The sequence below is a fragment of the Myxocyprinus asiaticus genome, chromosome 45 (genome assembly GCF_019703515.2).
Source record: "Myxocyprinus asiaticus isolate MX2 ecotype Aquarium Trade chromosome 45, UBuf_Myxa_2, whole genome shotgun sequence".
NCBI classification, from domain to species: Eukaryota; Metazoa; Chordata; class Actinopteri; order Cypriniformes; family Catostomidae; genus Myxocyprinus; species Myxocyprinus asiaticus.
Window position 1 is genome coordinate 19,336,296 of NC_059388.1, and position 27,160 is coordinate 19,363,455.

General features: G+C 41.5%; 1 protein-coding gene across 1 annotated transcript in view; it reads right to left on the bottom strand.

Annotated features, from left to right (window-relative positions):
• LOC127434966 (PDZ domain-containing RING finger protein 4-like) overlaps window positions 1-27,160 on the bottom strand; it is a 43,844-nt gene that overhangs the window by 11,083 nt on the left and 5,601 nt on the right. The gene's annotated exons all lie outside the window — the stretch shown is intronic.

A 27,160-nucleotide genomic window follows, 5' to 3' on the forward strand; every position in this document is an offset into this window, starting at 1 on the left:
ATATGTATTTCACAAGGGACCCAACAGTCTGCATAATCACTGTGACATCTGACATGTTGCACCTGACACCTGTCAAAGCTGCAGTTGGAATTCACTCACCCGCATCAACTGGTTCTCTGCCTGACCAATTAAATAAACTCCTTACAAACTCAGAGTACCCTTCTTTTCAACCATTAATATGAGGCAGAAACATACCTCAGGCAAGCACACACACACACACACACACACACACACACACACACACACACACACACACACACACACACATGCTCTTACTAGTCTCACTATTGCAGATCTATGACATTAATGACAGTGTCAACCATACATGCCACTTCTGAAATTCTTTTTATGATTAGTCTACAATATTCATGAGGAACTGTGGCCCACAAACATACACAACACATAGTTGTAAGAAATTGGCACTTTTCCCCTAGATTACATCAAATGTATTTACAATTTGTGAACAGACAAGGTCTTCACACCTTTATTTGACCCCCAAATTGAGTTAATAGCATGTCTCTTTCAAAAACATAGAAGGTATCCACAAAATGTACCGTTTCACATCAGCATTATTTGCAAAAGCATTGAGCTTCTTAACAGCTCATTCCAGAGATAAACAGCTTTCATTTCCTGAGAGAAAATATCACTATGAATATCACCTCTGCAGAGTTCATCCCTATGTTCTCTCACTTAATTATGGCTTGTACTTACAACAAGTTCTGCAGAGCTGATTTAGATCTTTTCCTTACAACATTTAGCTGGTGACATATTAAACTTTCCTTTGCAGTTAATTTATGGTTTATATTTTAATAACTATGTGATAATACCTATTTTTTTCCCAAATCTAAGGTACTTCATTTAATTTGATTATTTTCTCATTTTAATTGGAACTTGGATGCAAATCAAAACATACAATTATTCATAACAAATTATGAAATGGATGAGAAGTCTTGCATTGCTACATATTATGTAACATCTGAGTTAAACACAAAAAATTAAATAGCTGATATTAACAATGACTGAATTCTATACGAATAAGGAAAGTTGCTCTGATTCTCAACTTATTCTTATTTCAACCCTTACTTGCAGCCTGATCTTATGAAAGTTACCTGACTGTGGGAGTTATTTTTGCAAAATTATATTTTATGTAGTTCATTACATGAATCGCAGCATTTCCGAGGTGAAATGTCCACTGTGTAGTGCTAAAAGCGAGTTTTTAAGATTAATGCTATATCGAGTTGTAAATAAAAAAATAAAAAAAATAAAAATACCTCCCTACCCTAAACCCTAAACCTAAACCCAAACTATTGTGTCATAAAAAGCAAATGTGACATAAAAACACAATTGCTGAAGCAAAAATGTAAATATGTAGTGCTTTTATGACACTTTCACCTCACGTGTTGATTAGCATACTTTGCTGGACCTGTACCCCAGTACTTTGCATCGCAAGTGCAATGCTCTATCAGTTGAGCTGCCACACAATTTTATTTTGCACAATCAAGCTTGTAAATGTAGTTGGTTAAATAAATGCAAATCATGCACTACAATAATTAATTATTATATTATTTATTTATTTTTATAGCAGTTTACTTGTGATTTGCTTGAAAGTGAATAATTATCATTGTTGTTGTTGCATCTATTGTTTATTTCAACAGGAAATTTCGCGTTACGTACATAGAGCTACATCAAAGTAATTTGGAAAAATTTTGGTTTAGTAATATGGTTCTATTCCTTGTCTTAACTTGTTTGGGACATGCCCTGCTTTGTATTTTTGCATTATGTCAATGTTTTGTCACTCTCATGTGTAAACATCATAAAGCAGTGCTGCCCACTAATAGCCATGCAAATATGTCTACCGCTGTAAAGCAGAAAAGTAAAACCAGTTGCACACTACATAGCTACATAACGGTCACCCCTTCTTAGTGTCACCATAATGATACAGTAATTGGTTTCAAGAAACAGCAACTAATTCCCATAGATTTCTATCGATTTTTCCAATCTAGTTTAAAGATCAGCAGGTGAAGAAGCTCTGAAGTTCACTTCGGTGAACGTTGATTCACAGTGATATGAATTTAAAGGTCATTAATGTCAAAGAAATGTGGCCCCCACACACCACCAAAGACACACCTGCCCATCTACACATTCCACCTCAATACATGACTCTGAAAAGGTCAGGTGCCACCTGGGTTTGATAACAAGGTCTGAAGCTGGAATGTACTGCAGTTACCTTAGATATATTGTATTGATTACAGACTTTTATAATATCAGCTGTGCCTCAAGAGGACCATGTAGCACTTCTGAGTGCTTCTAAAGCGATGAGTAGAGAATGAAAGAATCTCAACTCAGTCTAGAGTCGAAAATCAATGGTTGAGGGTACAGTGTGTGTTGGGGGGGGGGGGGGGTTACGATGACATTTAGGTTACAAACTGGTAATTACAAGGGTATTATGCTATAAATGTGATTTATGAGGACATTTCTAGTGTCACCATAATTCAAATCGCTTAAAAAACATACTAAACAATGTTTTTTTGAAGATGTAAAAATGCAGAAAGTTTTTTGTGAGGGTTAGGTTTAGGGGATAGCATCTATAGTTTGTACAGTATAAAAATCATAATGTCTATGGAGAGTCCTCATAAGGATAGCCATACCAACATGCGTGTGTGTGTGTGTGTGTGTGTGTGTGTGTGTTTAATGCTGTAGCTGTCATATTTGGGTTAGGTCTTGTCAAGTTACAAACATCTACTGGCTTGTTTATTTTCTCTAAGCTGATGATTTGTACAGGTGAGATAAGCACCAAGAAGTGATAAGACTGTGTGTGTGTGTGTGTGTGTGTGTATGTATGTGTGTGTGAGTGTGTGTGTGCGTGCGTGTGTTTGTGTGTGTGTGTGTGTTTAAACACGTGGTATTTGAGATAAGAAATGGACGAGAACCCTTTTGGACATGTGTCCAAACAGCAGAAAATGCTACAGCTTACAAGCACGCACACACACACACACACACACACACACACACACACACACACACACACACACACAGCATTAAATCAACCCAAAAAGTGCCATTGGTGTTTGGAACATGACTTGTCCATCTACTGACTGTGACAACAAAGGACCCAACAAACACAACTAAAAATTCACGGGTGTATTCAGGCCAGATATCCGTCTTTTATGCAGCACATTTGTAAGGGACATACTTTGAGTTTTCCTTTTTAACACGGTGTATCCAAAGATATAAAGGTATGAGAGCATAACAGAGAAAAAGCCCAGCCGGGAAGAGTCAAACCATCACAAAATATATTCTTTAGGGCATAATGTGTGACTACTAAGACATATCGGAGCCATGGTCCCATTCACAACCCCAGCTGTATCTTATCTTCATATTGAGCTCACAGTGAAACACACCATTTTGACAAAGGCACTAGGAAGTCTATAAAGTCTAATCGAAAAGATAGACTTTCTCTTCAGATTTTCAAAGACTTGCCATTTTAGAACTCTTGATTTCTATAAAAAAAAAAAAAGTTAGCAGACTACTAATTTAATGTCTTGAATTGCCGTGACTTGGCGTAATTGTAAAGATCGTAAGGCCCAATATAACTATATTTTACACTTATTCCCCATATTAAAAAAAATCATGAAATAAACTGATAAACATTGTATATAATCATAAGATAGAATTGGGCCCTGACAACTTTAAACTTGGACATCTTTACACTTTCAGAGTAATTAGAATTAGAGCCTTAAAGCAAATTACAAAGACAAATCAGATTCCCCACAAATTCAAGGATGGAGTGGAGAGAAATAATATCAAGGAGGAAAATAAAGATGGAGTGAAAAGAAGTATATTAAATGGAGAGATCAAGGGGGGCCTTGGTAGCTCGGCAAGTATTGATGCTGACTACCACCCCTGGAGTCACGGGTTCAAATCCAGGGTGTGCTGAGTGACTCCAGCCAGGTCTTCTAAGCAACCAAATTGGCCCGGTTGCTAGGGAGTGGTAGAGAGAGTAGCATGAGCCTCCCGTGCTGTGATTCTCTGAGGTGTCATGCACAGCAAGCCACGTGATAAGATATGTCATATATGTTGTCTCAGAAGCGGAGGCAGCTGGGACTTGTCCTCCACCACCTGGATTGAGGTGAGTAACCACGCCACCACAAGAACCTACTAAGTAGTGGGAATTGGGCATTCCAAATTGGGAGAAAAGGGGATACTTTAAAAAAAAATAAAAATAAAATATGACACAGATGGGAACTGCTTAAAGAAGTAATTATATAATATTAAATGATGACGATTCTTTGTTTGACTTTTCTGTTTGACAGAAATATAATAAGCAATGATCCTGCCCCACAAAGGCAAAATGCAAAATAGAGTTATGAATGAAACAGGTTTCTTATGATCTGTCCGGTGACAGATGAGTTTGTCTTGTTTGCTGAAATTCAGAGTAACCATTGTGTGAAAATGCAGTAACTACAAAATCCACATCAAAATAATTCAAGCCATTTTTCTCAGTTTCATTGTTAGTTAATGAGTATGGCCTTCGAAGGGCAGTAAAGGCTACTGATATTTTTACTAGTGAAACTATATGTGTTAAGTCATTTAGGGAATACAGGAATTTGGATGGATGGATGGAAAGTAATGCCATGTAAGCACCAAAGGTTATTTTCATGGCAAACAGAGTAGTTTAAAGCACAGTGACAAACAATAAACAACAAATTATCACAGCACTGTAAAAATGTGTATATAAAAGTGATGTAAAAAACTTGTTTTTTTTTTCTCTTTTTCTTTTTGCCAGTTTTTTGTTTTTTATGGGTGGGAATTGTAAAAAAAAAAAAAAAAAAAAAAAAATGATACCGGAGCAGGACAGAATGTTAGGGGACTGGGACTGAAAAATTTGCACTGACCACTACCTGCGGACTTGCAGGTGGGAGCGGGACACAACTCGAAAGTTGCAGGTGGGAGCGGGACAAAATATTACATATTGTTTTGCGGGAGTGGGACAGAATCTCATGGGAGAGGGTCTGAAAATCCATCCCGTGCAGACCTCGACTGTATAATTCAGGTCCAGTATTTCACGAACAACCGCAGTGTGATTTTGGGGAGCTGATGTGGATGGAGAGGGAGTCAAGGAAATATTTGATAAGAGGGAGCCTGTGATACATTAACAGCAGCCGCATGGTCACTGCACACTGAGACAGCACCAGGCTTCTTTATGGGCATTAAAAACCTATGCATTGCACAAAAATATCTCTCATTACCGTTCTCGCTCGCATCATGTCTCGGACTCTCTGGTATGCAGCAGCCGCTTCTTGAGTGTGTCGTTGCTTTGGCCAATGACAAAAATAGAAAACAACTATGCATTTCCTGTGCTGTTTTGTGATTTGTTGGGCAGTCTACAGCCCACCCTTAATATTTGCAACACACAGCCACCCCCTTTTAACCAATGCACAAATTGGGGGAAAAAAAGTTTTTATTATTTATTTAAAACCATGTTTCCAAAATGTTTGATTGAGTGGGCAAGACTCAGCCCACCCCTGCCCATGCCTATATCCAGCCCCGCTGTGTAATGGATCTGTATAAAAATGCCACTCTCTCGTCTGTTTGAGTGAGATGCTAAAATATGGGAGAGGCTGCGTCCCGTGTGGCTTTTATATGCAACTGAATTCTCATACCTTGAATACCGGATGATTCCATATAATACCAGGGGTTGGCAAACCTTGTTTTCAGTCATTTAATTACAGCCTAATTTATAAGCGGCCCACCAGGAATTCTCCTGATCCTCCTGATTAGCCACTCTGGCCCTGAATGGGACCAATTTTTGGAGGGTTAAAAGGCTGAAATGTGAAGCTTATAATTTTATAAAAGCACTGTATGTGTATTATTCTCATGTAATATTTGAACTGTAAAGTTGTTTATATAGTTGGTTTTACAGTCGTTTTAAGGTTTAAGGGTTTACTGCGTTATGTTGTCATGGCAATACAATTGTAAAATTGGATATAACTTTACACAGAAAAGGTTAGTAAGCGATTTTATCACACTAAAATCATGTTAACATACATATTGTTTATGTCTTGTGGCTATACTTTTGAAAGAGTGAGTATTTTAAGATTTACGGATTTGCCCCCATTCACTTTCTTTGTAAGTGCCACACTAGAACCCAGATTTTTGCTTTTTTTAAAGAAAAGGAGGGACAAGTCGAAATAAATGTGAGTGGTAATCAGCAGTATGCCACAAATGCTGTCGATTGAGCTTTACTTCTATTGAATCTGGAATATTCTTTTAAATAGTAATTAATTATTTAAGTTTTTTGTTTGTTATAAAAATGAAAATGCTTAAATATCTTTTTATGTGTGTGTACATTTAATGAAAAACTTATATGATTTAACATTTTGAATCTACTTTGCAACCATGGCTGTTTGGTTGAAATAATGGTTCCTCTGACTGAAAAAAAAAAAATATTCACCCTTTTCAGTCATTTCAGAGCAAATACATAAATATTTAAACATATATCAAATAAACATATATCAAATACTATCAAAATATTGATATATTTAGCTATACAGCCCTAAACCGCCTGTTGACAACAATCATCTTGTCTGACCTGTGTCAGAGAACCGGTTATCATTATAGACCTTTTTTAGTTCATTTTCTTCACCAGATTTAGTCTACTCAGCGACTGATAACTGACTCTGTTTCCCTATCTACTCACCACCTTTTTAAAAATTCAAATATATTCAATATTCAGAAAGAGACTATTAACTATTTGCAAATGCTGTTTTCCCTGTTATCGCTGCACCAATTAATCAATGTGGCAAGAAATGAATGGCAATTAGTCCTCTATCGAAATGCGTGGCTGAGCACGAGATGTGGAGAGGGAGAGGAAGAAAGGGATAGGAGAGAAAAAAACTTTCTATTCTGAAGTGAAATTTGGTGCTAATTAATGTTTATGTTACACCAAAAATGGGTTTTGTCTAATTTGACATCTTGAATCCAAGCATACTAAACAGACAGCAAACAAACAAGCAAAATGAACAGATAAGTAATGATAATAACTTGGCATTATTATCATTATGAATCTGGAATGAAAATTCTCAGTCTGACAAACCTTAAACCAATTTGGTGCACCAATTACACACTTCAACTTTACCAAATTATTCTAAATCTTATTATGCTAAAAGAACAAGATGCAACACCCAAGCAGGTATAAGCAACTGTAAGAACAGGGAACCAAAATGTGAATATTTTCACATTTTAGAATAATAGTAAAGTCATCAAAACTATGGAATAACGTAAATGGAAATATGGGAATTATGTTGTGACTAAACAAAATCCAAAATGAATCAAAACTGTGTTATATTTTAGCATCTTCAAAATAGTCACCCTTTGCCTAGAATTAGCAAACATGTACTCTTGACATTTTCTCAACCAACTTCTTGAGGTATCACCCTGGGATGCTTTTTAAACAGTATTGAAGGAGTTCCCATCTATGTTGGGCACTTATTGGCTGCTTTTCTTTATTATTTGGTCCAAGTCATCAATTTCAAAAACTTTTTTTTAATTTATTTTTATTAAATTTTAGATTTATAATGAAATAAATTAATATGGTGGCACAATTATATTTTTGTCTACAAAACTAATTTCAAACATTTAAGCATACACTTTCAGATCAAAAGATTTTTAAGATCATGAGAAACATTTCGGTCAAGTGTTTCAAAACTTTTGACCGGTAGTGTATATCACATAAACATACATAGTGTTCACTTTCACTATCCTGGTGTAGAGATTAGAGATTCAATACATCTTCATTGTCCCCACAGAAGAACGGCAACATGCGCTCATGCCAGACGACAGACATGACGGGACGTTTGTGCAAGAGCTCAGCCACAGATAAACAAGCAACCAAGACCGAAGTGGCCGATCCTCAGCACAACATGACAACGGATCGCAACCCAGTCGCGCAATGCGAGTGCAATGCAAAGCGCACCCGAGGTCGTGAGAGACAAACACAAAACAACTGACACGAGTGCATGCCACAAGATTGCATAAGAGCAATGCACTCGTGCCAGTAACCAATCAGACAAGAGAATGAATAAAACAAGTATGTCTGAGCTCAGCCACAAAAACAGCAAAACACAATCAACATAAGTGGCTGAACTCTGACAATAACAGTGCAATAATATGGCACTAGGTTATTCAGTGAGAATCAGGCAGTAGGATTTTGACTACACAACAAAACGCTGGCAGTTCACCCTTGAGGTAAATGTCTCCCTCTTTCAACATAATTAAATTCTCCATTTGCACCAATCATGGTTTGATCCTCAGAGTGTAAAAAGCACCCCTCATTCTTCTCTATTTTCAGGTTAAAATAAATAATGCATTTGAAATTACAGGCACATATATCACAGGGAGCCATGAACGTGTTTGTGTATGTCTAACTAATGAGTGTTTCAGCAGGGCCCAACCATGGATGACATGGGTTATGACAAACTGCATCAACAAAATGTTTACTAAGCCTCAGTCTTCAGTGCCTCACTACAATAGCCCGACGCAATCGCTCTTCATATATGCGTACACACTGTGTGCTGTCATTGAGTACATATTGAGCACAGAATCACTTAGGGATTTCTGAGTGTAGGGAATTGTAATAAGTTACTAGTATGCAGGTGTTGTTTACCCAAAAATAAAAATTCTGTCAATTAATAACCCAAACAAGGCATTCCAAACTTGTATAACTTTCTTTTTGTTCCAGCAACACAAAATGCGATACTTTTCAGAATGTTCTTGCTACTCTTTTTCTTACAATAAAATTGAATGGGAACAGGTGCTATTGAGAAAAAAGAACTGCATAAAAGTATCATGGCTACAGCAGAGTGGAAGATTTTTTGTTTTGGTGAACTATTCCTTTAAATCTACAGGCCTTCAAAACCACTGATCCTTACTGAACCACAAAAATAGACCAAGGCCTGAATTTAGCAATTGGTTGGGCTGTGCAGTTGAGTTCACCTCAAAGTTCACCAATAAATGTCAAAGCAAAAATGCTATGGCCCGAGCCAACATTAATCATAGCAAACACACAATAGTACATAGCTATACAATACAGCAACACAAATAGGGGACCTATGGTTCAAGGTTAAATGCTCTACCTTTTTCATACACATTTGATGCTCACTTGACCTAACGGTGAAAACTACAGATTGTGCCTGAAGGGCAATGCACCCAATGTCTTGGCCTTAAAAAAAGCAAGACGGGGAGAGTTATGGCTACTGCGGTCACGAGGAAAGAGCAGGAGACAGATCTGAATGTGATTTGCTGTTTTGGCAGACATGTTCACAAGTTTAAGTTAAGTCTTATGTCTTTAAAGTGGAGTCCAAGTCAATTCTCAAGCCTTTCAAGAACAGGCCTTAGTCCAGTCATTTGTCACTAGTCCAGGTTTAGACTCAAATCTCTTAAGGTAAGAGATTTCTACAGGTTAGGTTTATAAACCTTGTCGAAGAGTAATGAATTTCATATTTTGTTTCATATTTAATTTGGGGTATATGTCATGTCTCAAGTGAATTGTTTACAAATCTACTGTAAGTATACTCAAGTCAACTTAAGTGTGATTTGAGTTCTTAAGGCCTCGATATACTTCCTACGAAATCGAAGAACAAACAGGTGTGACATAATTTAGAACAAAATCTGGCCATAAAGAAGGTGCATTTTTGTGTTCGTTTCAGTGGTTCGAAACAGCTCGATGGGTTGAACTTTTAGGAAAATTCTTACCAGCTGCTAAATACTTTCTTACTGCCATTGGTCCATGTCATCGGTAGGTGTGACCTGGAGCTCCACCTACCTTGAGGCTGACAGCTAATTCTGTTTACGTTGTTCAGTGAATCAACATGAGTCAACATTCATTGTGCAGAGTTATTAGCGAGCTGGTGCAAATTTACTTACATCTGTAAGATCATTCACTTACTGACATTTTCCAAGACCATGTTACTACTCTCAAGTGCCCATTCACTCATGTGTCATCTGTATCGAAAGCCATTCACACAAGGTAAGATATGCCTCTATCATAATGTTTTTTTCTTTAGTCTGCACATTAACACTTTTATACACTCATATTTGCAGTAGTATCAGTGTCATCATAAATTGCAATAACAGTGTGTAATTGGTGCATATTATGGCCACATATAGTGTGTTAGCGCATTAGCATCATGAATTCATAATTAGAGGCTCCCTATATATTTGCTGGAGGTTAGGAGCTCCCACCCCTTTTTGGAGCTCTGCCTGCAACTTCCCAGTCATATGTCCATAGAGTGGTGCATGTATTACATCATTTTTAGTTGTAAATGATGTAATGCAGTTAACAGAAATGCATATTTTATAAACCCTACCCCTAACCCAAACCTCAACCCTAAACCTAACTCTCAGTGGAGTAAAAATATCATTTAGAGTAAAAAAAGGAAACCTCAGAATCGTATTCCAGAACTTGTGTCCCTGAGGTTGCTCGCACTAAAGGGAAATGTGTTCATGGTTGAATAAATGCAAAAATGTCTGATGGGGGATGACACTTGTCATTAATACAGCTGAATGTGGTTGATTTTAAGGGTGTATGAACTTTCAGAAGCAACATGTCGATCATGTTGAATGTCTACCTCAGTGTGAAAGAAGACAGGTGGTAAAGACTGTCTAAGGTAAAGAGAGATATTGCAGAGAAACAAAGAAGAAATAGAAGCTGAATAAACTAGTATCGTAGTCCTTGAAATAGGAGAAACAGCGATAGAAAAGAAGCCTAATATAGTTACTCCTTGTCTTCCTCTGTGAACTTCAGTCATTTGGTGTCTCACTCTAATGGATATGGTACATCTGGTGCCAGCGGCTTATTGTTTGTTACTTCCTCCTTCCCTCCTACACACATTAGACACATATTAACCTCACATCTGCCATCATTACAAGACATAACTACCACAAACAATAGCTATATAAACATTCAAACACACACACCATGGACCACACAATCTTTTTCAATTACGTGAGTGAAGAGATACATAAACTACTTTATAAGCAGATGTATTCAAGAAGAATTTAGAGCCCATACAATTAAGTGGTAGGCATGTAGAGATAGCCAAACATCATGTCCTGATCAGATGAAATGCGAATAAGCAATAACCTCTTCACCGTAAATATTTATATACAGGTTTGGTCATAGCCACGATTGCAGCTGTAACAAGCGGCATGTGACAGGACATTTTGTCAGTCAGTTGGGTTTCAATTTAAGTGGTGTCACCCCCGCCCCAGGGAAATCTCATTGGTTCAAAACCCTGCTTACACATCAAATGTGTTCTGATTGGCTGTGATCATGTCATGCAGCATTTTCGCTTTCAGTGTAGACAGACAAATTACTGGCCTAGTAAGTATAGTGTAAGGTGATAGCAAATCTAATTCAAGTTAAATTTCTATGTAACACCAAAAGTATGCACACACACACACACACACACACACACAAAATATCTGTGAAAAAGTATAAAAAAGCAACAAACAAAAAAAGTATGCAGTTGACATACATACAACTGCTAACAAAGGTTCTTACAGCTGCACTTTTACATCCTAAGGCATGAAAGTGGTGTTGCACACCAATCCAAACACATCTCTACACACAAACATCATAATTAGAGTCCCTACATCCTCATTATTTTGAGTGAATCTTTTGTACCACATCCTTGTTTGCAGATCCAAAAACTGATGAATACATCTGGCAGTTGAGTGTGGGCTAGCACGGGCCAGTCATATTCTGCTTGTAGCTAATGCACCACTACAGGTGTGACACATGGCAGCCACCAATATACAGCCAAAAGAGACATCTGCTCCTCATCAAACCTGAAGCCCAATATTCAAATAAAAACATTATTAAGCCACATGGGCAACATCATAGTGTAATGTGCAAATCAATGTGCACTGAGCAAAACCAGGTAAATGGTGTGAATGATGTTTGATGTTCGAATTATAATAAACCTGAAGCCCCAAAATTAAGCCACAGAAACACACAGATGGGCAACAGAACCTCCACTTTCAGAGCAAAACCAGGTAAATTGTGTCAGTGGTTTGATGTGTAAAAGAATCACATTAATATCCTTTTAATGGGCTGCCAGCTGTGAGATTTTTCATCTGAGAATATGTGCGTAGTATCTGGCTCTTCCAATTAGCATTATTCTTCTTAGTTGGATTCCACTTTTATAGAAGGTAGACTGAAACAATAACATATGCCTTCACACCTGAGTAGTCTCCAAGAGCACAGCAGACGTGTGTGAATGAATATCCAAAAACACAGACCAAGACTGTGTCTGACTCACACAGCTACATAATGCACACCACGCTGACTTCTTTTACAGTGAAATTTAGCTCTATTCAGCCTGTCGGCAGTCAGTCAACACCTGTTTTCACAGTTGCTCTATGGATGACTTGGAGTATGAATTAGGATTAATTAGCTAATCAGATGTAGACATGACAGGATTTGAAAGAGCAGATATAAAAAACAGGCCAATATTATCAGATACATATATTTTAATAGGACAGCTGGTCTGTTCCAGAGCTACCTCGCTGTCTTCTGCCTACTTTAGAAGCTGCCTTTTACAAAACATAAGGCATGTATAAAAGCATGAAATAGCACATCAAACTGCTTGTTTCCCAGAAAGAAGCTGCTCTAAGACATAAACTCTGCTGATGTTTCATGGATAGGATCTGGTTACAGAGCGGAGACGTCACTCGGTGCCCCACAGATGGGCCGCCTGATACTTAATATGCAAGCAGTCGATGCAAGAGACCTCAGAGAACCGCAAATGACTTTTCAAACACACAAGAAACCCAATACAAGTTTGATGGTGGCATAGTATCGAATGAACATCCAGAACCTGTCTGAGATGCAACAAACGAGTTGACAGAAAACACCTGAGGTGGAGAAACAACTGCATATGAGACCTAGAGTCCTGAAAATAGGACAACTGCAATTGGGTAGTTGGGATTTTTTTGTTGTTGTTGTTTTGTTTTTTGTTTTTTTACATTTAAAAAAATATTTTTGGTTAAAATATACATTTGTGTAAGGAAAAGGGTTTTTAGATGATGTAATTGGTAACAAACATCTCTTAAGAGAATATAAGACTCTCATTATTATAATCTCATTATTCATAGGTATTTGTATGTAACATTTAAATGTGCATTTTTGAACGTTTGGATAGATGCAAAAACAAATAATGTAGATGTACTGACAGCATCTTTTAAGTAATTAATATATACAAATTATACAAATATATGCAAACTATATTTGTTTAGTTACCTTTTATATATTTAAGATCCATTAACTTTACAAAAAAAAAAAAAAAACAGTTTTTTGTTTTTGGCACCATTCTAAGTAAACCGTGAATGTTGTGCATGAAAATCCCTGGAGATCAGCAGTTACAGAAATACTCAAACCTGCCCATCTGGCATCAACAATCATGCCATGTTCACCATCAACCATCAGAATGGGGAAAAAATGGGATTTTAGTGATTTCGACCGAGGCATGATTGTTGGTGACAGACTGGCTTGAATATTTCTGTAACTGCTGATCTCCTGGGATTTTCACACACAACAGCCTCTATAATTTACTCAGAATGGTGCTAAAAACAAAAAACATCCAGTGAGCAGTAGGTCTGCAGGCAGAAATGCCTTGTAGATGAGAGAGGTCAATGGAGAATGGCCACACTGGTTCGAGCTGACAGAAAGGCTACGGTTTCTCAGATAACCAGTCTGTACAATTGTAGTGAGCTGAATAGCATCTCAGAATGCACAACACGTCGAACCTTGAGGCGGATGGCCTACAACAGCAGAAGACCATGTCGGTCATGAATTTTCTAATAAAGTGCTCAGTGAGTGTGTATATATATATATATATAGTATTGTGACGAAGAGGAGGGCGTGGCTAGTGAGTGTATATAGTACTATGACGAAGAGGAAGGCGTGGCCAGGCGCTGAATCAGCTGATCAGCGGGAGAGCGAGATAAAGGGGAGCCAGAGGCGCCAGTTCGAGGGAGAGAGAGACACACGTGACCGTGTTGCATGTGTGTCTGTGTTTATGTATGTTTTATTAAACGTTATGTTTACTGTTCAGCCATTTCCTGCCTCCTTCTTGCCCGTCCTTTATCTGTTACATTGGTGCCGAAACCCAGGAGGGAGGAGGGATGCACTGTCGCGGAGTCCTCGCCGCTGCCATCCACCAGGGGAGAAGCCGCGGCCGTCTGCTTGGTGATGGAGGGGGTCGCTGCTGGCCACCGAGAGCCGGAGGAACCGCTGCCATCCGCTGAAGAAAGGGAGGAGCGGTTCCGTCTGCCTGGGGCCGGAGGACTCGCTGCCGTCCGCCGGGGGAGGAGCGAGCTGGCTTCCACCAGGATAGAATATTAACTCCAATTAGATAATGCCAATATATTTAAATTGCATTTCTATACACATTGTTCATTTTGATACATTTGTATATTTTTGAATGGATAATTGTATGTAATCTATGTTCTGTACTATTCAGTCAATTCATAAAAATAATATAAAATAAAAAATTAATGTCCTGCCTACTACACAGGTTACCAGTCCAACATACTACAAAGTTCAACACACACACAAGGAATGTTTGAGTGATATCAGCTTAGTATTGTTGTTGAATACAGGATGTGTCACAGTGTATTGTGTCAGACTTGGAGGAAATGACCCGGGCCAGTTTGTGTCTCACTGACAGCCTGTCACTCACACAGGGGGCCAAGGCCAGCCAAGAGAAACAAACAGGAGCAGTGACCTACCCGCATATGTGTGTGTGTGTTTCTGATGAAAGGTGAAATGTGCCCAGTCCAGTCTGCAATATCCAGATGTAAGACAGTATGTTAAACCCTAAAGACAGACAATTTAAGTGTACTATATCAAAACAGGTATCAAATCCTGTTCTTTTCCACAATAAATAGTATTTTGAAACGGCACAGACTATTGCATGCATCCTTGGGTCATGGGAAAATCTGTCACTAATATCTGTCACACAACACCACTACAACACACACGCACAAACATATACATAGCATGTGCTCTGTCCCTGATACAAAATAAATTTTCAGAGTCTCACAATTCTTCTGCCTTCTGTTCACAGTTCTGTCTTCTAAACAGAATATGTCTCACCTTTGCAAGAACAAAAGAGAGAGAGAGAGAGAGAGAGAGAGAGAGAGATGGGGGAGGGGTATCATCCTTATGTTTCCAGTGCTGTACAGACACAAGGACCAACTGAGAGCTATTTTTGTGTCTAAAACTTGCACACTGAGACGCTTCAGTATTTAGTCTGCATAACAATATCACAGAGTAACTGCGCTACTGGGGTGAACTGCAATCCACACAGATTTTTTAATATTGCATATAGAGCAGATGTGACCCATAAATTAACTGAATTTGTCTGAAGAGCATTTGAACTCTAATTCTCCTTGATAAACCAGCAGCTGTACGATACACAAGTTATTTCCTCCCTCTGTGCTTTACTAGATGGTATATTAGGGATTGTCATCTAGACTTGTGTAGCTGCTAATTATGTATTAATTACAAATGGATCGATCCACAATGCTCCAGTGCACTTTAAAACTCACAATATATATAGCAAATCTACAAAGCAATATAAAACAAATGAACACAAAATAACCAAGACAACCTTCAATGATATTCAACTTTTTGTGTAATGCACATGAAGCATGAGCAATATTTAAGTTCTGGGTCAATTTAGCAATATAGACAATTATTTAATCCAAGAACAGCCTTAAATGTCAGTCTCGTCATTACATAAAGTTATTGTATGGCTTCAGAAGACTTGGAATATAGTGCACAAGTATGGACATACTGGGGATAAGTATATAGATTTAATGGCTTGTTTTTCATTCATGTAGCATCCATGTGTAATTACCCCTTTGGACCTAGCAGGTGGGGTGACTCAGACAGGACTCCACGATAAAGGAAGATGAAGGAACTCCATAACTTCTCATAATTACCAATCAGCACTAGAGCCCAGCTCTAATTACACACAAGTGTGTCTAGGGCAGACAAGCAGGTCATTCCCTGTGCAATTTCAGACAATGAACTTGTATTATCTGTTTTGCTGAAATTAGAACATAATTTGCTTCTGTGTCAGTTATGCCGGAATTTGGAAAGAAGAGTGAGAGAAAGCAATCTAAGAGTATAATAACAAGCTTGGGAGAATCACTGGTGCTTGTGACGAGGGAACAATATATATTTGCCACTCCATCATGTTATTTGCCGTTTAAATTCGGAAACGACATTCACATCCATTTTATTTACATGATTTGATGCATTTCCGAGTGAAACAGGATTTTTAAAGAGACAAATACTTTACCCAATAGGAACTGATTGGAGTGCAGTTAACTCGCCATGGTCTCTAACTGACTCATTATGGTGGTTGTACAGAAGGGTTTAAAAATAAAGAGGGCTTGGTAGCGTTTAAGGAGCTCTAAAATACCTGGAGAAAGCCATCCATTAGCATTCCCATTCATTTCAATGGCTACTGCTCAGCTAGCACAGGGATCCCCGGAGTACGCGATCTGGAGGTACGCTGCCATCTTTAGTTATCTGCACTCATTTCCAGGACTGGGTGTCATGTGACTGTTCATTCATCAATGGAAACAGATAGGAAAAGTCCATTTCACGCTTTTGAAGAGTTAGTTCACCCAAAAATGAAAATTCTCTCATCATTTACTAAACTTTAAGCCATTGCAGATGTGTATGACTTTCTTTCTTCTGCTGAACACAAACAAAGATTTTTAGTAGAATATCTCTGCTCTGTAGGTCCTCACAATGCAAGTGAATGGTGGCCAGAACTTTGAAGGTCCAAAAAGCACATGAAGGCAGCATAAAAGTAATCCATTCGACTCCAGTGGTAAAATGGATATACTTAGTAGCAATATGATAGTTAACAGATCGATATTTAAGGCATTTTTTATCTTCCTGTCCAGTAGGTGGCGATATGCACAAAGAATGTGAATAGCAAAATATTAAAGAAGAATGTGAAAGTGGAGATTGATAGTATAAAAGGACTTAAATATTGATCTGTTTCTCATCCACACCTATCGTACCTCTTCTGAAGACATGGATTAAACCACTGGAGTTTTATGGATTACATTTATGCTGCTTTTATATGCTTTTTAGAGCTACAAATTTCTGGCCACCTTTCACTTGCATTGTATGGACATACAGTGCCAAGATATTTTTCTAAAAATCTTTTTCTTTTGTTCAGCAGAAGATAGAAAGTCATAAACATCTGGGATGACATGAGGGTGAGTAAATGATGAGAGAATTTCCATTTTTGGGTGAACTATCCCTTTAAGAGCTCTTCAAAAATAATCTGTTACTGGAAATTGATGTACAAAATTGTAATGAAAAAATTATGATTTAAACGTTTCTTGGAAAAAATAAAATAAAAATTTCATAAGAAAACAGGGCTACTTTTGAATAGCTGTCAATGGGGAAACACACTTTTTTGCCATCATATGGTGTAATTCCAGCATTGTTCCAGGATAATGGACCACCTGGTGTTGTCAGCGATAAAGAAAGTCATTTCATTATGGGGCAAGCTGTTAAATTTTGATGAAAGATAACGAAAACATACAAATTCTCTTGTTCTTTTTATGTAAAACGGTTTGATGTCCTATATAGACATGCTCACAATGTTCAGAACGCAAAGCTCCCTCACCAGTCCACCCAACATTTATTGAAACTAAGTTGCATTTAGAAATCTTCTTGATTATGATATCACAACTGTAAGCACATTAACGTGACCATCCATATGAATTTACTTGTACTATAGTGTACATTTTTGTAGCGAATAAAAATTAAAATATGACCCTTTTTTGGCTCTGCTAGCAGGTGGTGTATGTGCAAAGAGGATTGAAGAGAGCAGACAGAGGGGCTCATCATAAAGAACTCCAGTTAGAGATTCTGGCTGGTCGAGTGCGTTTGCAATACGAATGTAAAGGTCAAGCCTATGCTTTTTAAAATGGAATAACATAAAAAAGAAAAGGTCACTTCATAATTTCACTCAAGAGACTCTCATACAGTACCCAGATCACAGAAGTATAAAATTCAATGAAACTCAATCTGGATGTTGCAGAAACAGTTCTCTGGTAACAGGTATGCAATGACCCTTTAGGGACTTCATATCATAGTCAGTGTCATAAAAACAGGGTCCAAAATATTTTGCCACACCAGCCAGTGGAGGAAAAATGTATCAAATTTACCATGCATAAATAATTCTTAAAGGCCATTAAACTGTATTTTTGTTAAAACTGTGATTTTGTTCCTCCTTTTCTTTTGGTGGCTAAATAAATTCCATATATGTTTTGCCACATGATCTATCCACTGAGGAAAAAGCTGCTAGAAGGCTTGAGAGGTGCGACAGATGTTTTTTCTAGTAAGCAGTTCGTAGACAGCTCATAATAAAACTGGTGAATTTATTTACTCGCAAATAGCCAATTTTTTACGTGCTTGGCGAGTAAACTTTGGACCCAATTTACAGTATATAAATAATAAAAGTCCTTATGATTCTGATGCAGTACTTTCATAGTTATAGATAATTATAATTATCACAGTTCTCATAAATATGAGATACAATGTCCATAATTCACATAAAAATACATGGAACTGTCATAAATCTGTTCTTGTTCACTTTTATAAAGCTAATGTTACCTTGCACCATCAATATGAAAACAAATGATATTCAGTATCTAATAGCAGTAGGTAATTCTGTGTGTCTCTGTCTGGTAAGGAAGATCGGTGGCTGTGTAAATTACATTAGACAGGGGTCTAGATAAGGTCATCTGCTTTCTTTCCCACACAACATATAAGGAGAAAAAGATGAACTCAGCATCTGCTATATCAGTGAAGCAGAAAATCACCCAGACCACATGAGACAGAGAGAGAAGTCTATTTTTATCAATAATTATGCAAGCATTCCATCCATGCTAAAGCCAGGAAGAATTATATGAGTTTTAAATGAGATTTCCATCTTTCAAACACACATACGCTTTACCGAGGCTGGAGATGAAATGGTCTGCTGATATGATCACCACAGGGCCTGTACTATTTGTAAGGCTTATCGTCCAGTATGGTCACAAGATCAATCAAAGCTAGATGTTTTCTGTCTTTGCCCTCTTTTGCTCTACACTCATCTCGTTTCATCAGCAAGGAGCATCATTCAGAGAATCGCTCTGGGACAGGAAAATGTATGAGTATGTTTGAAAAGACAGACAGGGGACATTGCCCAAAGGTGACAATGCCAATAAGAGAGACCCCAGGCTCTCTCACATACTTACACACAAGAACAAATAGAGATATACTGATAATCAGATTGATTGACATTATTTACATAAATCTTTCAACTTAATTGGTTATTGGTTCTTTAATATCGAGCTTACCGATAAATGGCGCTATTTGATGGGTCTCTAAAAATAAGCACCCAGAACTGTTACAACACATGTGTTTAACAGGAAACATTGTTATTCAGAGGTAAAGTAACTTACTTCTCTAATGTAGTTTGCATTAATTACTTTTTACATAGTAGCCATTCATTCCCAACTGAGAAAAGAGTAGCATTTTAAGCTTAACAGTTAGACAACAGTCAAAATAAAGATGAAAATAAATTTGTAACCATTTATATTGCAAAAAACAATTGCATAAATATAATGGCATAAATAATATAAATAAGATTATTTATTGTATTAATTGATACTATTGTATTTCTTGAACAAATATTTATTATTATTATTATTTAATGATAACAACAATAATAATAATAATTTGGTAATTCATTAGGTTTTGTTTTATTTTTTATTTATTTATTAGCCTGATGATTCTTTTTTTTCTCTCTCTCTCTCCTCTTTTCTCCCCAATTTGGAATGCCCAATTCCCAATGCACTCTAAGTCCTCATGGTGGTGTAGTGACTCGCCTCAATCTGGGTGGTGGAGGACGAATCTCTGTTGCCTCCGCGTCTGAGACAGTCAATCCGCGCATTTTATCACGAGGCTTGTGGAGCGAGAACCACATTATAGCGATCACGAGAAGGTTAACCCAACGTGACTCTACCCACCCCAGCAACCAGGCCAAGTGGTTGCTTAGGAAGCCTGACTGGAGTCACTCAGCACGCCCTAGATTTGAACTTGCAGCTCCAGGTGTGGTAGTCAGCATCTTTACTTGCTGAGCTACTCAGGCCCCCAGTCTGATGATTCTTTAGTTAATATTAGTCAAAAGACAGAAATTAAACAATTAAAATCGGTTCAACATATTAGAATATATTATCAGACATAAAAATAATCAATATCTGTATCAGTTCATCTTTACTCAAAACTCAATCTTACACACACACACACACAAAAGGCAGTTCCTTTTGGCTCTCTAAAGATTGTCCTCCATCTGGACACCCATTAAAATTCAAGGCTGTGATATACTGACAGCCCAATTCACTCACACAGATCCAGATCCATATGGCTGTTAGTGCTCTCAGGATTGACACTTCCTGTTCGACCCTCGCTGTCCACCATAGGGGGCACAGAGGTAAACTGGCAATTGCCCAAAGCACAAAAGCCATTGAGACTCAGTGCCAGCACAGTGCCAAGTTAATTAAAATAAAATTTGGAGCAGATTTTGTTTTAAGGAAGGTAAACTGCAAGTAATTTCCAGTTCGGCTAATACAATTTCAAATTAAAGCTGAAATGTGTAATATCTACGCCACAAGCACTGCTGTAAGGAATAGAAAAAATTATGACTTGTTTTCAAACAAGTTTCCCAAACCATTGGTTGAGCCAATATTGCTTCTGTATATCGGCTGGTCAGGATACTCAAACAGAGTAATTTTTTTGATAGCACCACAGTGTTCACACTTTTCAGGGACATCAACTTACAAATGGCTTGAACTTATGTCCATAGTAGGCTGGAATAAGAGAAAGTATTTTAAAAGCAAAAAAATATATATTTCAGTTTTAGGGAGCTGCTTGGAGACATCATTGAATTACCCTTTGAGATTATCTCTGAAATTGAGGCATCAAAAGATACTAAAAATGAGTCTGTGAGTGAGAGTGAGTGAGTGAGTGAGTGAGGGAGTGAATGAGTGAGTGATTGAGTGAGTGAGTGAGTGCATGAGTGAGTGAGTGAGTGAGTGAGTGAGTGGGAAGTGATATATATCTCTTTCTCCTCCCATGCTGATCCACAGACTGGGAATGAGACAGAGCATCTGTCCCCATGCAGACACATGACCACGGTCATAAACTGCACTGCTCCACCGGGCCTCAGTGTCTCAGTTTCACTCATTCATGTAAAGAGGAGGGAGATGATCCTATATCTAGTTTAATTTTAATAGATGTCTGTCTCTGTATACTTAGCAGTTTAGTCTAGCAGTAGATCAATTCTTAGCACAATGTGGTTAGTTAAATAAGGCATATTCAAATAAACAGCTTTAAGTAGCCATTTGCTTGTAATATTTTAATAAATTGGTTTCAACTGGTAGGTAGTGACCCAAAACATTTTTTGCATGCCTGTTCTGTTATGGTTAATGACAGCAGGAAAAATTATGCAAATAATTACATGCAAAAAAACATATAATCATGCATAATTATGATAACAAAATAAATGGGCATATCAAGGTTTATTACAAGCAGTAATGTAGTCTGGGGCATATGCAGGAATGTTTCATATGCCCACCTATCTTGCTTAGGATTTTGTGTATGCCCACCTGAAATAAGTGATGTATGAGATGGATGGCCAACAGAACATCGAGTAGTCTTTTGACCCGAAACATTTTCAATCTACTAACGCAATGCTGCAGCACCGCTGAGTGAATTATATATATATATATATATATATATATATATATATATATTTAAGTGTACAGAGATTCTCTTTAAATGCGCACGGAGTTGCAGGAGCGCAACTGATGGCACAGGCAAGACAGACAGTCCGACTAAGCTGATCCACCACTCAGAACGCTCATTTCAGGCGTGATTAGATATTTGCTAACCAATAATATTTTCAGTTCCCTATCTGTCACTCACTCGACGTTGGTGTCAATGTAGTGACACTAGGGGTCACTCTTGGGAGCCCGAGACACCTCTGGTCTTTGATAAAAGGCCAATGAAAATTGGCGAGTGGTATTTGCATGCCACTCCCCCGGACATATGGGTATAAAAGGAGCTGGTATGCAACCACTCATTCAGATTTTCTCTTCGGAGCCAAACGGTCATGCTCATTGAGCTGAATAGCACTGTTCATTCACCTCTGCTGGATCTGACGGCGCATTTCAGCGGCTTCTCCCTCCTCTGCACTGGTGCACTGCAGAGAACGCCCCTGGGCGCTTCAGCAGAAAAACTAGAGAGTATATTTTCTGAAAGAGCATTTTTCCCCTTTAAAAGAGTATATTTCTCTAAAAGAGCGCACACACGGAACGTCTTTTTAAAGACGCGTCTTTCTAAAGATGCCTTTCCGATCGTGTGTTATTCCTGGTTGCGGTCGTTTTCTCTCAACTTCGGATGGTCATGATTGCTGTCTTTCGTGTCTGGGCGCGACCCACACGGAGGCAGCATTTATGAATGGTTCATGTTCTCACTGCGAGAACATGACCATGGCAACATTGCGGTCGCGGCTTGCTTTCATGAGAAGTCTGGCTTCTTGTTCGGGGCCCGCAAAGATGATGAGCTCTCGAGCGCAGCATCGGAGAGCGGGCTTGTCCAGTTAGACGTAGAAGCCTCAGCTGGGCTTCCCCCTTCGGGGACGGTCGCCCAGTCACAGGCCGATGCCAAAATGACGGACATGCTTTCCCGGGCGGCCACGAGCGTCGGGCTAGAGTGGAACCCTCGCGGCTTGATGATTGGTTTCTGGGCTCGCGGCCCGCTCAAAACAGCCGCGCCCCGCTCCAGTGCCATTCTTCCCGGAAGTGCATGAGGAGCTGACAAAGTCGTGGGAGGCACCTTTCACTGCCCGGCCCCGACTCCGCAGTTCCCCCGCTCTCACTACCCTCGATGGCGGGGCGGCAGGGGCTATACGGCGATTCCCCCTGTGGATAATGCGCTCGCTGTGCACTTATGCCCGCAGAGCGCCGCCACCTGGCGTGGATGCCCTAAGCTCCCGTCCAAGCCCTGTAGGCTCACGTCGTCCCTGACGGCTAAAGCCTACAGTGCTGCTGGACAAGCTGCCTCTGCCCTGCACGCCATGGCTCTCCTGCAGGTCCACCAAGCCAAGGCGCTGAAAGAACTGCACGAGGGTAGTTCCGCCCCAGATTTGATGCAGGAACTGCGCTCGGCGACCGACCTCGCCCTCCGGGCGACGAAGGTCACGGCGCGGTCTCTCGGGCGGACGATGGCCACACTAGTGGTCCAGGAGCGCCACCTGTGGCTCAACCTGGTCGAGATGGGCGAGGCCGACAAGACACAGTTCCTTGCTGCCCCCATTTCCCAGGCGGGCCTATTTGGTGACACCGTTGAGGACTTTGCCCAGTAGTTCTCGACGGTAAAGCAGCAGACAGAAGCAATCCGGCACATCCTGCCCCGGCGCAGTTCAAGATCCTGCACCCAGTTTGCTCGTTGCCAAGGGCGTCCCCCTGCAGTGACTGCACCGGCTCCGCTGCAGCCCGCCCCTTTGGCCCGGCCCCGGTGTGGAGCCCACCGCAGGAAGCCGACGCCACCTGTCTCACAGCCGGTGCCGAAGAACCCACGGAGGTCCTTGAAGCACCCCTGAGACGGGCAACTCAGGGACGAGGGAACCCACTCACGTGGAGCTGGTAGGAAGACCACTCCATCCCCCGGTGGAGGGCCGGGTGGAAAATCTTTTGTTGCCTTTTTGTTTGATTTCGCCGCACGCCCAATTGGCTGTGGTACCCAACAGTTCAGCAAAAGAGCGGCTTCCTTCCTCCCTGGGTCACATACCCGGTGTGTACGGTCATCACCATGACTACCGTCCACGGGCTTTTTCTTGCAGGATTGGCGCTCCAGCGGTGCCCTTTCCACCCCTGAGCGCCCAGCTGTGGCACACAGCCGCCCCCGATGTGGCAGCCTCCATGGGTTATGAGGACAGGCCTCTTCCTCCCCCGTCTAAGGCTGTTCCGGGGTGGTCACAAGGAGCCAGGTAAGTGCTTTGATGTCCCTAGACTCAGCACGGCCACGACGTGCTGTGGCACCTCACGCTCCACCCCGTCGCTCCGCCCCACCTGCCGGTATGCCCGACGATGTTGTCCCCTTGGTCCCCCTCGCACGGAATTTGGACGCATGGCTTGCGCTTTCCAATCCGTCGCGGTGGCTGGTCCGGACTGTCCGACTCGGCTACGCGATTCAGTTCGCCAGGAGCCCGCCCAGGTTCAGCGGTATTCACTTCACCTTGGTCAAGGGAGAAAACGCTGTCACCCTGCGCGCGGAGATCGCTACCCTCCTACGGAAGGACGCGATAGAACCTGTCCCTCCAGCCGAGATGAAGAAAGGGTTTTATAGCCCCTACTTCATCGTACCGAAAAAAGGCGGTGGGTTGCGGCCAATCTTGAACCTGCAAGTACTGAACCGGGCTTTACACAGACTCCCGTTCAAGATGCTCACGCAAAGACACATTCTAGCGAGCGTCCGGCATCAAGATTGGTTCATGGCGGTAGACCTGAAGGATGTGTACTTTCACGTCTCGATCCTTCCTCGACACAGACCCTTCCTGTGGCTCGCGTTCGAGGGTCAGGCGTATCAGTACAAAGTCCTCCCTGTCCCTGTCTCCTCGCATCTTTATGAAGATCGCAGAGGCTGCCCTTGCCCCGTTAAGGGAGGTGGGCATTCGTATTCTCAACTATCTCGACGACTGGCTAATCCTAGCTCACTCTCGAGACGTGTTATGCGCACACAGGGACCTGGTGCTCTCACACCTCAGCCGACTAGGGCTTCGGGTCAACTGGGAAAAAAGCAAGCTCCTCCCGATTCAGAGCATCTCTTTTCTCGGTCTGGAGTTGGACTCAGTCTCCTTGACGGTGTGCCTTACGAACATGCGCGCCCAGTCGGTGCTGGCCTGTTTGAAGGCATTCAAGCAGGGAACAGCGGTTCCACTGAAACTTTTTCAGAGGCTCCTGGGGCATATGGCATCCTCAGCGGTGGCCACCCCACTTGGGTTGATGCATATGAGGCCGCTTCAGCACTGGCTCCAGACTCGAGTCCCGAGATGGGCATGGCGCCACGGGACACACCGCATGGCCATTACGTCGGTCTGTCACCGTCTTTTCAGCCCTTGGACCGACCTCTCATTTCTACAAGCAGGTGTTCCCCTAGAACTGGTCTCCAGGTGCGTCGTGGTCATGACAGACGCCTCCAAAACGGGCTGAGGTGCTGTTTGCAACGGGCACGCACCCGCCGGACTCTGGATGGGCCCGCGACTGCATTGGCACATCAACTGCCTCGAGTTACTGGCAATTCTGCTCACGAGTTCGGACGGACAGCACGGCAGTGGTAGCATATGTCAACCGCCAAGGCGGTCTGCGCTCTTGCTGTATGTCACAACTCGCCCGCCGTCTCCTCCTCCGGAGTCGGCAGCACCTCAAGTCGCTGCGAGCCACTCACATCCCGGGCAACCTCAACACTACAGCGGATGTGCTGTCACGGCAGGTTTCCCTCAGGAGAGAGTGGAGACTCCACCTTCAGGTGGTCCAGCTGATTTGGAGTCGATTCGGACTGGCACAGGTGGACCTGTTCGCCTCCCAAGAATCCTCCCACTGCCCACCCTGATACGCCCTCACCGAGGCTCCCCTCAGCATAGACGCACTGGCACACAACTGGCCCCCCGGACTACGCAAATATGCATTTCCCCCAGTGAGCCTGCTTGCACAGACTCTGTGCAAGGTCAGGGAGGACGAGGAGCAGGTCGTCCAGGTAGCACCCTACTGGCCCACCCAGACGTGGTTCTCGGACCTCACGCTCCTCGCGACAGCTCCCCCCTGGCGAATTCCCCTGAGGAAGGACTTTCTTTCTCAGGGACGGGGCACCCCCTGGCACCCGCGCCCAGACCTCTGGAATCTCCATGTCTGGTCCCTGGCCCCCCACCCGCAGTGGTAGACACGATCACTCAGGCTAGGGCCCCCTCTATGAGGCGCCTGTATGCCTTTAATTCGCTAAGTGGTGTTCTTCCCGACACAAAGACCCCCAGAGATGCGCAGTCAGATCAGTGCTTTCCTTCCTGCAGGAGAGGCTGGAAGGGAGGCTGTCCCCTTCCACCTTGAAGGTATACGTTGCTGCCATAGCAGCACACCACGACGCAGTTGACGGTAAGTCCTTAGGGAAGCACGACCTGATCATCAGGTTCCTAAGAGGCGCCAGGAGGCTGAATCCCTCATGGGATCTCTCCATAGTTCTTCAGGGTCTACAGAGAGCCCCCTTTGAGCCTTTGCAGTCAGCCGAGCTTAAGGCACTCTCCTTGAAGACTGCCCTCCTGACTGCGCTCACTTCCATCAAGAGGGTAGGTGACCTGAAAGCATTCTCTGTCAGCAAAACATGCCTGGAGTTTGGTCCGGGTTATTCTCACATGATACTGAGACCCCGACCGGGCTATGTGCCCAAGGTTCCCACCACCCCTTTTAGGGATCAGGTGGTGAACCTGCAAGCGCTGCCCCAGGAGGAGGCAGACCCAGCCCTGTCATTGGTGTGTCCGGTGTACGCATCTATTTGGATCGCACGCAGAGCTTTAGAGTCTCTGAGCAGCTATTTGTCTGCTTTGGTGCACAGCGGAAAGGAAGTGCTGTCTCCAAGCAGAGGATTGCCCACTGGCTCGTTGACGCCATAACTATGGCATATCTCGCCCAAAACATGCCGCCCCCGGTAGGGCTACGAGCCCAATCTACCCGTGGTTTAGCGGCTTCTTGGGCCTTGGCCAGAGGTTCCTCTCTAACAGACATTTGCAGAGCAGCGGGCTGGGCAACACCCAACACCTTTGCAAGGTTCTACAACCTCCGGATGGAACCGGTTTCATCCCAGGTAGTGGCACGCAACACAAGCGGATAAGCCCGGGATAGCTGGCCAGGTGTATCGCTTGCACATAGCGCCTTCCACCTCCTTTTGAGCTGAAGACGTGCGCCGTTAATTCCCAGTAGTGTTCACAAAATTTGTTCCCTGGTTGACTTCCTCCGAGCC